The following is a 14,412-nucleotide window of genomic DNA, read 5'->3' on the forward strand; positions in this document are numbered from 1 at the left end:
TTTACAGATAACCTGGAGGGGGAGGGCAGGGATGGCGGGGGCAGGGTGTCCTGGGCTCCACTTAAGGGACCAGCACAGTAACTGAAGCAGCAGCAGCAGAGCACCAGCCCCTGAATGGGACTTGGATTCCTGACAACCCCCAGAGAAGAGGAGGAAAGGGGTGGTCTGAGGCAAAGGTGGGTCTCAGCCTCTTTTCTCCAGGTAGAAGTAGACAAAATCAGGCCAGGGGCTGGGAGAGACATGGGGGCACCTAGGCATGCATGTACGTCTGCCCCTGACCTCACCTGGCTTGGAGGAAACTAGAGGCAATCACTTTTGGGCTACTCCCCCCTTCAATGAAGAAGGAGAGTAGAGACAGAAGGTTGGGAATCCTCCCAGGTTCCAGGATGCTGCCTGACCCAAGAGGAGTGTCACCCAGGGGGACCCAGAGACCCTGAGGGGGCCCAGGCATCTAGCCAGGAGCCTCTGGAGGCTGAGAAGAAGGTGCCTTGATCAAACAGCTGCAGGGATATGGACTGGACACCGGAGGACTGTGGGGGACTCCCAAAGAAGGAAAATCTCTCCATTGACACCTTCTCTGCCTGCAGTTTCTACTCTCAGAAACTTGCCTAGAGCATGGTGACCTTAGGTGACTCAGCACCCTAAATAAATACAGATGGTAGGTGGTAGAGGGTCAAGGGTCAGCCCAAACACTGTCTCCCAGATCACATCTGCCCTGAGAAACTGGGGAGACCAATGACCATGCTCTTCTACTTGGATGACAGAGAGGCAGCCATATCAGAGGATCACCAAGCAGGTGAGTCCAAGGAAATGGGCCGACAATCAAGCCCAGAGGCCATGCACCAGGCAGAGTATTAATGTAGCCCACTGACAAGGACAAAACTTGGAGGAAATATGGTACAAGAAAATGGCTGGTCCTGGCCATGAAGGATATTTGTTAAGTAACTAGCCAATTTCGGCCAAGACTTTACCAGTGTCAAATCAGGGAAGCCCAAGCATAGTGTAAAAGAAAAATTAACCTTGGAGTACACAAAAATCAGACATTGAGGGAGACTCTAGATGTGGTCCTTGTAGCAGTAGTAGAGCTCGGACTCCAATCTGGCTCCTCTAACTCCATATCCCCCTATTCTCCCCATTGGACCATGGCCTCCATGCTGAACAAAGACTCTCCTTCAAGTCTTTTATGTGTGTTCTCTCTTTGCTGCCTCTTCACCCAGTCCTTACCTCAAGCCATCAAATGAGTCCAAGGGATCACAGTCTTAAATCTGCAGCTCAAAGCACCCTAAGAGTCCAATCCCCTTCTGCTACAGAGGAAAATGAAGCCCAGGTAGGTCAAAGGACTTGCCCCAAATCTCACTTAAGATCAGAGATAGAGTTGGAAGGGACCTCAAAGGTCAACTAATTGAACACTGTCAATTTAAAGAGGAAAAAACTGAACCCCAGAGTGGTGATGGGAGTTGTCTGAAACCACACAGTTAGTAAATGTTCACAGCTAGTCAGGTAGGACGTGACCCCACATTTTTCCCAACTCAGAATAGAGTGGTATAGCCATTAGATTCTGCTGCCTCTTATCTTCTTATCTCACCAGTGTACCCTCATCCCTCTAGATGTTCTAAGACCAGGAGGATGAGGGCTGTTTCTTTTTTAAATGTCAAAAAAGTCATTTCCAAAAAACTATCCAATTTTACCTCATGAGCTTTCAACAACCACTTATTGGCCTGAATTGAATCCTTTCATGAAATACCTGTCTATATCCTACTCTCTCTCTCTCTCTCTCTAATGTGAGAAGTCCTTACCCTAGTTTCACCTTTTGCCAAATTGAGTTTTCAAGGATTTACACAACAGCTTAGGTTGGATGAGACTACTTCAGCACCAAAGACACTGGAAAGCTCTGCTAGATATCCCCTCAGTAAACCACCTAATCTAGTAATACTCACATATGCATCAGAGGAGCCCATGGGGATGGTAGTACAACCCTGAGCAAATAGGTGACACAATGGATAGAACAATGGGACTGGAATCAAGAAGTCTCATCTTCCTGAGTTCAAATCTGGCCTCAGACACTTATTAGCTGTATGACCTTGGGCAAGTCACTTAATCCTCAGTTCCTCATTTGTCAAAGAAGCTAGAGAAGGATATGGCTAACTGCTGCAGTATCTTTGCCAAGAAAAACCCAAATGGGGTCAGAAAGAGTCAGACACAACTGAAAAATGACCCAACCAAGCACAACCATACTGTGGTTCTAGAAAAACATTACATGTACCATGGTGAGATGCACCCAGATCCACACTGGTCATCTGTCATCACCACAAACAACTTATGCTGTATCATCATCATAGAAAAAAAGACAGAGGGACTTCTGCTCCTGGGATCCAAGATGGCAGAGTAAAAAGTTAGTCTCTCTCACCCTCCCCTATCAACCTCTGAAAGCCCAAAAAATATCACTCCAGGAAAAACCCTGGAACAGCTGAACCAGAAGAAAGACAGGGAGCAGCAGTCCAGTACTCCAGGTAGCTTGAGGGATTAGTGGGAAAGGCCCCTCTTGCACTGGGGAAGTGGAGCAATATGGAATGGGAGGTGTCCCAGCAAGCTAGCGGAAAGCCCCACTTTAGCACACTAGGAGGAGATCCTGAAAACCAGGTGATGGAGCAGGCAAACACCAACACCTGGACCCCCCACCCAGTGCCTCATTGAGGGCGGGGGAACTGGTAGAAACCAGTTCAGAAATCCACCAGGTGCCTGGGCATTCTATAGCAACCGGGTCTCCCAGTGCCTTAGCAAAAATAAAGGAAGCAGCACTACAAAGGGCCCCAGGTGGATAAACACCCTGCAAGATTCATCTGAAAGGAGCTGAAGAAAGCTAAAGGAAAGGAAAAGCAGGCAACCTAGAGTTGCCCTAGAGTTCCAGCCTTGTGGATTCCAGCCCAACACCAGGTAAGCTGCCAGAACCCTACAGACTTCAATTGCCAACATAAGAGGCCCCAGCACACAAAGCCAGTGACCAAGACCTAGGCTCCCAATACAAGAAGCTTGGGTCAGTGCCCTCTGCTCCCCAGCAGCAGAGTTCAATCTCTTTAAAGCCAGGGAATAAAAAAACAAGCATGAGCAAAAAGAAATGTACCATAGATTCATATTATGAGAACAGTGAGATCAAGACAGAAATTCTGAAGAGACAACATTGTCAAGAAACCCACATCTGAACAAAAAAGGGAATATGAACTGTCTGAAGCCCAAAAAGCCTTCTTAGAAGAGCTCAAGAAGGATTTTAAAAGTCAAATGAGAGAGTAGAAGAGTCCTTAAAAAATACAATTGGCCAATTGGAAAAAAAGTACACTGAAGAAAACAAGTCCCAAAAAATACAATTGGCCAACTGGAAAAAAGTACACTGAAGAAAACAATCCCTAAAAAACACAATTGGCCAATTGGAAGGAGTACAAAACTAACAGAAGAAAACAATTGTTAAAAATAGAATTGGCAAATGGAAACTAATGACTCTATGAGAGAGCAAGAATCAGTCAAACAGAAACAAAAAAATGAAAAAATAGATGAAAAATGTAAAATACCTCATGGTAAAACAACTGACCTGGAAAATGATCCAGGAGAGACAATTTAAAAATTATTGGACTACCTGAAAATCATGATGAAAAAAAGAGCCTGGACAGTATCTTTCAGGAAATCATAAAGGAAAACTGCCCTGAAGTCCTAGAACCAGAAGGTAAAATAACCATAGAAAGAATCCACATCACCTCCTGAAAGAGATCCCAAATTGAAATGCCAAGGAATATATAGCAAAATTCCAAAATTACCAGTCAAAGAAAAATGCTGCAAGCAGCCAGAAAGAAACAATTTAAATATCATGGAACCACAGTCAGGATTACACAGGACCTTGCAGCTTCTACATTAAAAGACCATAGGGCATGGAACATGATATTCCATAAGGCAAAGGAGCTTGGATTGCAGCCAAGGATCAACTACCCAGCAAAAATGAGCTTTTCAGGGAGGAGATGGATATTCAATGAAATAGGGACTTCCAAACCTTCCTGATAAAAAGACCAGAGCTCAACAGAAAATTTGATCTTCAAGTACAAGACTCAAGAGAGACATAAAAAGGTAAATGGGACAGAAAGATACAATATGTTGTTAATAAGGGCAAACTGTTTACATCCCTACAAGGGAAGATGACACTTGCAACTCTTGAGAACTGTATTGTTATTACACCATGTTAAAGGAGTATACATAAAGGGGTGGATATAGTTGACTTTGATGTAATGATAAAAAAAAATCTAATCAAGTGGGTTAAATGGATCCAAGTAAGTGGATTATCTGATCTAAGAAAATGTACTGAGAAAGGAGGAGGCAGACAAGGGTACATTACATTACAGGAAAAGACACAAAAACCTATTATAGCAGAGGGAAAGAAGGGAGGGAGATGAGCATGGCTTGAACCTTACTCTCATCAGATTTGGCTCAAAAAGGGAATAACATAATCAGTTAGGTATAGAAATCTAACTTGCCCTATAGGCAGTAGGAGGAAAAGGGAAAGGAAAAAAGGAAAGGGATAATAGAAGGGAGGAGGGACTGAGGAGGTGGTCAAAAGCAAAACACTAGTGAGGGGAAAAGGAAAGGAGAAAGAAAAGCAAAGGGGGAAAAGGATGGAGAAAAAGACACAGATAGTAATCATAACTGTGAATGTGAATGGGATGAACTCTCCCATAAAACAGAAATGGATTGCAGAATGGATTAAAAAACATAATCCTACAATATGTTGTTTACAGGAAACACATTTGAAAAAGAGTGACACATACAGGGTAAAGGTAAAAGGCTGGAGCAGAATATATTATGCGTCAGCTGAAGTAAAAAAAGCAGGGGTAGCAATCCTGATCTCAGACAAAGCAAAAGCAAAAATAGATCTAATCAAAAGAGATAAGGAAGGAAACTACATCCTGCTAAAAGGCACCATAGACAATGAAGTAATATCATTACTAAACATATATGCACCAAATGGTATAGCATCCAAATTCTTAGAGAGAAGTTCAGGGAGTTACAGGAAGAAATAGACAGCAAAACTATACTAGTGGGGGACCTGAACCTCCCCTCTCTGTACTAGATAATCTAACCACAAAATAAACAAGAAAGAAGTTAAGGAGGTGAATAGAACATTAGAAAAGTTAGGTATGATAGACCTCTGGAGAAAACTGAATGGGGATAGAAAGGAATATACTTTTTTCTGCAGTACATGGCACATACACAAAAATTGACCATGTACTAGGGCATAAAAACCTCACAATCCAATGCAGAAAGGCAGAAATATTAAATGCATCCTTTTCAGATCATGATGCAATAAAAATTATATGTAATAAAGGGCCATGGAAAGATGGAAAAAAAATAATTGGAAACTAAATAATCTAATCCTAAAAAATGATTGGGTCAAACAACAAATCATAGAAACAATCAATAATTTCATTCAAGAGAATGACAATAATGAGACAACATACCAAAACTTATGGGATGCAGCGAAAGCAGTTCTTAGGGGAAGTTTTATATCTCTAAATGCTTACATAAATAAAATAGAAAAAGAGGAGATTAATGAATTGGGCATACAACTAAAAAAACTAGAAAAAGAACAAATTAAAAATCCTCAACTAAACACCAAATTAGAAATATTGAAAACCAAAGGAAAAATTAATAAAATTGAAATTAAGAAAAATTGAACTAATAAATAAAACTAAGAGCTGGTTTTATGAAAAAACAATAAAATAGATAAACCTTTGGTTAATTTAATTAAAAAAAGAAAGAAGAAAACCAAATTACTAGTATCAAGAATGAAAAGGGTGAAGCTACCACCAAGGAAGAGGAAATTAAAACAATAATTAGGAATTATTTTGCCCAACTATATGCCAACAAATTTGACAATCTTAGTGAAATGGATACATATTTACAAAAATATAAATTGCCCAGATTAACAGAAGAGGAAGTAAAATACTTAAATAACCCCATCTCAGAAAAAGAAATTGAACAAGCCATTGATGAACTCCCTAAGAAAAAATCTCCAGGGCCAGATGGATTTACATGAATTCTATCAAACATTTAAAGAACAATTCATTCCAATACTATATAGACTATTTGGGAAAATAGGTGAAGAAGGAGTCTTACCAAATTCTTTTTATGATACAAATATGGTGTTGATACCTAAACCAGGAAGAGTCAAAATAGAGAAAGAAAATTATAGACCAATTTCTCTAATGAATATAGATGCAAAAATTTTAAAAAATACTAGCAAATAGATTACAGCAACTTATCACAAGAATAATACACTATGACCAGGTAGGATTTATACCAGGAATGCAGGGTTGGTTCAATATTAGGAAAACTATCAGCATAATTGAGCATATCAACACCAAAACCAACAGAAACCACATGATCATCTCAATAGATGCAGAAAAAGCTTTTGACAAAATACAACACCCATTCCTATTAAAAACACTAGAAAGCATAGGTATGAATGGAGTCTTCCTTAAAATAATAAATAGCATCTATCTAAAACCTTCAGCAAGCATATATGTAATGGGGACAAGCTAGAAGCATTTCCAATAAGATCGGGGTGAAACAAGGATGTCCATTATCACCACTGTTATTCAATATTGTACTGGAAAGTTAGCTTTAGCAAAAGAAAAAAAGAAATTGAAGGCATTAGAATAGGCAAAGAAGAAACAAAGCTATCACTCTTTGCAGATGACATGATGATATACTTAGAGAATCCTAGAGAATCAAGTAAAAAACTACTTGAAATAATAAACAACTTTAGCAAAGTTGCAGGCTATAAAATAAACCCACATAAATCATCAGCATTTCTATATATTACCAACAAAGCCCAACAGCAAGAGATAGAAAGAGAAATTCCATTTAAACTTATTGTAGACATTATAAAATATTTAGGAGTCTACCTCCTGAAACAAACCCAAGAACTCTATGAACACAATTAAAAACACTTTTCACACAAATAAATCAGATCTAAATAATTGGAAAAACATCAGTTGCTCATGGGTAGGCTGAGCTAATATAATAAAAATGACAATTCTACCTAAGCTAATTTACTTATTCAGTGCCATACCAATCAAACTACCAAAAAATTATTTTATAGAGTTAGAAAAAATAACAAGATTCATTTGGAAGAACAAAAGTCCAGAATATCAAAGGAACTAATGAAAAGAAATACAGGGAAGGTGGCCTAGCAATTCCAGATCTTAAATATATTATAAAGCAGCAATCATCAAAACTGCTTGGTACTGCTAAGAAACAGAGGTGGATCATGGAATAGGTTAAATATGCAAGACACAGTAGTCAATGACTATAGTAATCTATATTTGATAAACCCAAAGACCTCAGCGTCTGGGATAATAACCCACTCTTTGAAAAAAAAAACTGCTGGGAAAACTGGCAGAAACTAGGCATAACCCAAATCTCACACCATTACCAAAATAAAGTCAAAATGGTTCATGATTTAGATATAAAGGCTGATACTGTAAGCAAACTGGGAGCAAGGAATAGTTTACCTATCAGATTTATGGAAACAGAAGAATTCATGACCAAACAGGAGATAGAGAAAGTTATGAAATAGCAAAATGGATAATTTTGATAACATTAAATTGAAAAGTTTTTGCACAAACAAAGCCAATGCAACTAAGATTAGAAGGAAGGTAGAAAATTGGGAATTTTTACAACCAGTCTCTCTGATAAGGGCTTCATGTCTAAAATACATAGAGAATTAAGTCAAATTTATAAGAATACAAGTCATTCCCCAATTGATAAACAGTCAAAGGATATGAACAGGCAGTTCTCAGATAAAGAAATTAAAGCCATCTATAGTCACGTGAAAAAATGCTCTAAATCACTGTTGATTAGAGAAATGCAAATCAAAACAACTCTGATGTACCACCTCACATCTATCAGATTGGCCAACATGACAAAACAGGAAAATGATAAATGTTGGAGAAGATGTGGGAAAATTGGAACACTAATACATTGTTGGTGGAGTTGTGAAATGATCCAACCATTTTGGAGAACAATTTGGAACTATGCCCAAAGGGCTACAAAAATGTGCATACCCTCTGACCCAGCAATAGCACTTCTAGAGCTATATCCCAGAGACATCATACAAATGGGAAAAGGACCCACATGTACAAAAATATTTATGGCAGCTCTTTTTGTGGTGGCAAAGAATTGGAAATTAAGAGGATGCCCATCAATTGGGGAATGGCTGAACAAGTTGTGGTATTGGAATGTAATGGAAATATATTGTGCTATAAGAAATGATGAACAGGCTGACTTCTGAAAAACCTGGAAAGACTTGCATGGTCTGATGCTGAGTGAAATGAGCAGAACCAAGAGAACATTGTACACAATAACAGCAACATTGTGCAATGACTAATATTGATAAACTTAACCCTTCCCAGCAACACAAGGATCTAAGACATCTCCAAAGGCCTCGTGATGGAAAATGCTATCCACATCCAGACAAAGAAGTATGGAGTTTGAATGCAGATCGAAGCGCACTATTTGCTATTTTTCTTTCTTCTGTTGAGTTTTGTTTCCTCTTTCTGGTGGTTCCTCCTATTGGTTCTAATTCTTACTTACAACATCACTAATGTGAAAATATGTTTAAAAGGAATTTATATGTATAGCCTATATCAGATTGTGTGCTGTCTTGGGGAGGGTGGTGGGGAGGAAGGGGGAGAAAAATTTTAAACTCAAAAGCATATGGAAGTGATTGCTGATCAATCAAAATAAATCAATTAAAAAAAGAAAAACGGACAGATGCTTTACAAAATCTAGGTCCAGGGAGATCACGTCCCAGAAAACCTCATTTTTCCTACAGCTGCTTTGCTCTATCAGAATAATGAAAAGCATGGCCCAAAATGCTATTTCATTTCCTTTTCCCAATCTGAAAAGTACTGACAGTGAATTGATAAAGGGCTGGTGCCAAATTCACCCAGGTATTTTTAAATTTCAATTCCAAGTCCTGTGTGATAGGACTAATGTGTACCAGTATTTCTCCTCAACATGGGTTCCATCCACACCTCTTCCTTCCCTACTAAAACAATGATAAGTTTTCCCCAAAGATGATAAAGCTACTCCTGGGGCCTCAAGAAAATCTTTTTATACTTCTTTAATTAAGTCACTATTCCATTCACCACTCTTCAGAAAACTGTCACCCCTCTTTAAACCTCCCATCGCTCCTTCCCACATGCACCCACCCTCTCAGCTGAGAAACTTGCCTCATATTTTACTGAACATATTGAGGTCATTCCCCTAGAGCTCCTTCTTCTCCCCTCCTCTTCCTCTCCTATCACTCAGATGCCCTCTGCCCCTGTCTCCTCCTCCAGCCCTGTCTCACACATAGAAATGTGCTTACTCCAAGACATCCCCTTCCATCCCATTTCCTCCAGCAGACTGCTCCCTCTATCATCCCCATTCTCTCATTTTAATATCTCCCTGTGTACTGGATGTTTTCCCCATCCACAAACATGTCTATGTTTCCCACATCCTTAAATGGTTCTCTCCCTGGATCCATCTCTTAGAGGCCAAATCCAATGGCCTTTTCTCAGTGCTCACCTTTCCAAATCACTTTCCAGCCCTTAACACTGTTGTTCACCCCTCTCTTGATACTTCTGTCTCTCTGAGTTTTTGTGACATTATTCTCTTCAGGATCTCCTTTTAACCAGTCAACAAACATTTAATAAGTGCCTATTGTGTGCCAGGCACTGTAGTAAGAACTGGAAATACAAAGAAAGGTAAAGCACAGCACCTGCCCCAGAGCACCACACCATGGCCATGCCATCTCAGTATCGTTAGCTGGATCTTCACTTAGGTCATGCCTGGTACCCATGAGTGCCCCACTGGGCTTCATCCTGAGCTGCCTTCTCTTCTGTCTCAATACTATTTCACTGGGTGCTCTCATCAGTTCCCATGGAGTCAATGATCATCTGTATTCAGATGATTCTCACATCTTCTTGTCCAATCCAAACCTCTCTGCTGGCCTCCAGTCTTGAATCTCCAACTTGCCCATTGGACATATCCAACTGGATGTCCTGTAGACATCTTAAATTCAACGTGTCCAAAACTGAACTCTTTCTATCCCCCTCCCCTCAACATTCTTCCCTTTCAAAATTCCTAATAACTGTTGAAGGTACCACCATCCTCTCACTCACCCAGGCCTACAACTTAAGGGTCATCCTTTACTCTTGACCTTCTCACAACCACTAAACCAACATGTTACCACGCATGGTTCTGGGTACACAAGTAAGCACTTAACAAAGCACAGTGCTTTTCATTCATTCATTCATTTGCTCATTCATTTACTTTTCATTGTCAGCCTACGTGCTTATCAGGAAAGCTGTTACTGCTGGTGGAGGTGGGAGTAGATTGTCAAATAAGAAGTTCCCATATTATCTGAAGGATGAGTTTGGAGGGGGAGAATAGGTCAGGGATATGAAAGGTCTTTAAAGGTATCTGATGGAGCCACTGAACAAGAGGTCATTCTCCTATGCCTTCCTTTGGTGACAGGGTAAACCCACCAGAGACTCAAGTTTCCAAAGGATGCAGGAACTGAGTCCTCAGCTGCAAGGCAGATCAAGGGAGTGAGGTCTCCTAGAGGGCTTAGGGTTGTGCAGCTACAGCATGTACAGCTCTTCCAATGTGAGTGCTTGTGTGTGTGTGTGTGTGTGTGTGTGTGTGTGTGTGTGTGTGAGTGCATGTTTGAGTGAGGGGGAAGGTGTGTGTAAGATTGGGTGGCTTTGTGCTAGAGAGAGCAGGAGGGAAGTGGGAGAGCACAGTCCAGCAGAGACAGTTCCCTCCCTTCCTTTCTCTCTCCTCCTATCACGCTTTTATCCCTCTGCCTCAGAACCTCAACATACTCCCTGTGATCCTGGTGGAGACCCTGGATGCTGGCTTCTGCCTCATCTCTCTTCTAGGCCTTTCAGTGAGGGGGGAGGCAGGAGAGCAGCAGCTGCCCTGGGGCTCTTCCCCCTTCTGTTAGGGAGGCAGCATCCCTAAGTGGGGGCAGCTGGAAGGAGAGGTAGTGTTGCTCAGCCTTGAGGGCTTCAGGAGGGGAGAGCTGAGGGAAAGGAATCAGAGTCTCTAGCCCCTGTTAGAAAGTTGGAGTTCTGACACCTCTCTGCCTTGCCTGTCCAACAGGAGAAGGGTGTGTGTGTGTGTGTGTGTGTGTGTGTGTGTGTGTGTGTTCGCTTCTGTCTGTTTGTCTAGTGCTCTATGTCTGGCCTGTAGCTGCCTTAGCTAGGTTCCATTAATACATGCAATGGATAGAGCCTGGGATAGACAATAGAGGGTCAGTCTGGGAATCAGGAAGGCCTGGGTCCAAGTCCAACCTGTTGGCTTGTCCATAAGCAAATCATTTAACCCCCTTGTGAACCAGGCAACTCCCTAATCCCTGGCTGATTGACATCAGCAGCAGGACTCTCCAAGCTGGAGTGCCCCCACACCAGGGAAATCACAAGGCTGGATAAAATAATCATGCCAAGAATAGAAGCAACTCTCCATGGTCCTGGTCAGACCACACCTACAATATCATGTTCACTTCTAGAATCCATATTTAGGAAGGACACTGACAGGCAGGGAAGGTGAGGGGCCTGGAAACCTCACCCTGTGAGGAATAGATGAAAGGAGGGGGGTCATGTGGTAGAAGGAGCCCTGAATATAGAATCAGGACCTCAGTTTGATTTCCAGCTCTACAGCCTGTGTGACCCTGGCTAAGTCACTGAACCTCCCTCTCTAGGCCTCAGTTTCTTCTTTAAGCAGAGAAAATTGGACCTTGCCAGCTCTAAATTCCATGAATCAATAAGTGGGTGGCATTTCACTCTGAAAAAAGAAGACAGGGGAGGCAATGGTAGCTGTCCTCACATATCTGAAGGACTGTCACAGGGTAAAGGGATTAGATTTGGTGTGGCTTCAGAAAGGATACCTAGAACCAAAGGGAGAAATAAAGTGCTGGCCACACAGTAGGTGCTTAATAAATACTTCTGGGGCTGACTGATTAGTGGATTGATTACAGGGATGCAGGTTTTTCCTAACATAATAAAAAGCTAAACTTTCCAAATGAATGACCTAGGTTGGGAGGTACTGAGGACTCCAAGCAGAGACTGGCTGACCTCTTGGCAGGGATATCATAGGGAAAGATTCATTGTGTCTCAGACAGGAAATGAGAGGCTGACTCTTAAGTACTTTTCAAGCCTAAGATTTGAGCTTCCTGTGAGCTCTCTCTTTTGGCACTGCTTTGCTGGGATGAGGGGGGATCATTTCTTTACTCTTTGCTCCTAAAAAGTTGGCAATTTCTCTTTCAAGAGCAAACACACTAGTGCCCTTGCTCAATCCCTTCTTCATAGGGACCTGGTGCTGGGCCCCAGAGATTGTTCCCAGCAGAGTTTTCTGTGATGTCTTCATGATCTCCTAATTGCCATAACTCTTTTCTGCCTTTCTCTTCTTAAAGGGACATCATTTGTTTAACGTCTGCAGGCTCTGTGCCCCCGGGGGTCTTGAGGCAGCACCAATGTCTCCCCTCTGGTTGGGGCAGGCTTTTTTCTCCATGTCCTTGCTCTCTGGCTCCCTTCCTTTGAGTGGTATGTGATATCTCTTCTCATCTCTCCTGCTCTCATTCCCACCTGCCCCTGACCCTCTCTGGGTGGCCTAGACTCCAGTCTTCCTTTCTCACCTCACTAGGAAAACTCTCCTTCCCAGGACTCAGTCTCTCCTCCTGCCTAGTGTTCTCTGGTATTTGCTGCACTTGCGCTACTCAATTTTTGGCCCTTCCTGATCCTGGCACAGGCTTTCTCTTAGTAGCCTCCCTCTCCTTTCTCTCCTATTCCCAGGACAGAGATCTCTTGAGACACAAATAATGAAAGAGCAAGTCATATTTCTATACAACTCAGATACAAATACAGCACTTTCCTTACAAAAGCTCTGTTCCATAGGAAATGCCAGGATCATTCTCTTTTTACACATGAGGAAACTGAGTTTGAAAGAGGTTAATAGGTAAGAGGGGCAGCGGTCTGGATGAGACAATGGCAAAGAAATTATCGGTCAGTGCTGCTGGAAGGAAGGGCTTCCATCAGAGCTGAGCCTTCTCGCCCCCTGTCATTTACTCTAAGAGCCTTGACCAATAGATGGTTCATATGTCTATAGCGCTTTACTGTACAGACATCAGGGTAGCTAGGCAGCTCAATGGATACAGCTATGGGCCTGTAGTCAGCAAGACCTGAGTTCAAATCTGGCCTCAGATTCTTACTAGCTATGTGATCTGGGCAAGTCACATAATCCTATTTGCCTCAGTTTCCTTATCCGTTAAATGAGCTGGAGAAGGAAATGGCAAACCACTCTAGCAAAAAAAAACCCTCAAATAGGAGCACAAAGAATCTGATGTGAATGAAAAACGACTGAACTACAAAAGTATACGGAAGGCCATCCAACAAAAGAAGAAAATTTAAAGAAAATTTTAGTAAAATGAATCAATACACTGAAAATATCTGAAAAGAAATTCATGCTGCCATCCCTTTGGACCTTTCCCCTCTGGAAGGAATGGTGAGACTTGTCTTCTTCCTCTTTTTAAGGGCCAGGCATTTTGAATTTTGTATTACTCACACAGAGTTGGTCTCTATCAACAGGATACACTTTTATCTGCGGTTAGAGACTGTTTCCTTTTTATCTTTGGACTCCTAGCATCGATAGCAGAGTGTGGCATATGGAAGGCTTTTAATAAATGGTTTTTGACCAATTTAGTGCCATTAAAGATTTTGTCACAATCTTTTCATGACATCTGGTGGCCCTAAAAACATCGAAGAATATTATAGCACGGTCTTTGGTGATATCTAATGGTGAAAATCAATATTGTAGAATTTAGCAATTTTTTGTGCATGTGATGTGATCTTGTGGACAGGTGCAATTTGGCATTGTAATGAGCATGTCAGGCAACTGAGATCCCTGTGTTGTGGCCAATGCAGATCTTACACTCTATTTTGCCGTCTTGTGTCTAAACCTCTGATTCATTTTAAACCATATTTTCATTCAATTTTAGCCCATGTTACAGCTCCTTCTGCAGAATGGACTGAAATAAAATCCTAAATTTGTGAAGTGAAGAGAGTACTCAATTCCTTCAGGGTCATTATGAATCTTACACTAAATCACCAGCATTAAAATTATCTGTTAAACTCTCTATCATATCAAAAGTTATCTGATACAGGCGAAGAGTTCATAGCAGTGGTGACACTATTGAGCTGATTTTACCCTCCATTGTGGTTAGGTGGATAAAGTCTTTTTTTTTTTTGAAGCATACCATTTTCACTTTATTTTTTTCATACTTTTTTTTCTTCTGGTCTGTTTCTTCTTCCACAACATGACTAATAT

General features: G+C 41.3%; 1 long non-coding RNA gene across 1 annotated transcript in view; it reads right to left on the reverse strand.

The window, feature by feature from the left end:
* The window catches only part of LOC144455031 (uncharacterized), a 99,102-nt gene that overhangs the window by 50,692 nt on the left and 33,998 nt on the right, over positions 1-14,412 (reverse strand). The window lies entirely within an intron of this gene.

Source organism: Phascolarctos cinereus, unplaced genomic scaffold (genome assembly GCF_003287225.1).
Source record: "Phascolarctos cinereus isolate Bilbo 61053 unplaced genomic scaffold, phaCin_HiC Scaffold_8;HRSCAF=390, whole genome shotgun sequence".
NCBI lineage: Eukaryota > Metazoa > Chordata > Mammalia > Diprotodontia > Phascolarctidae > Phascolarctos > Phascolarctos cinereus.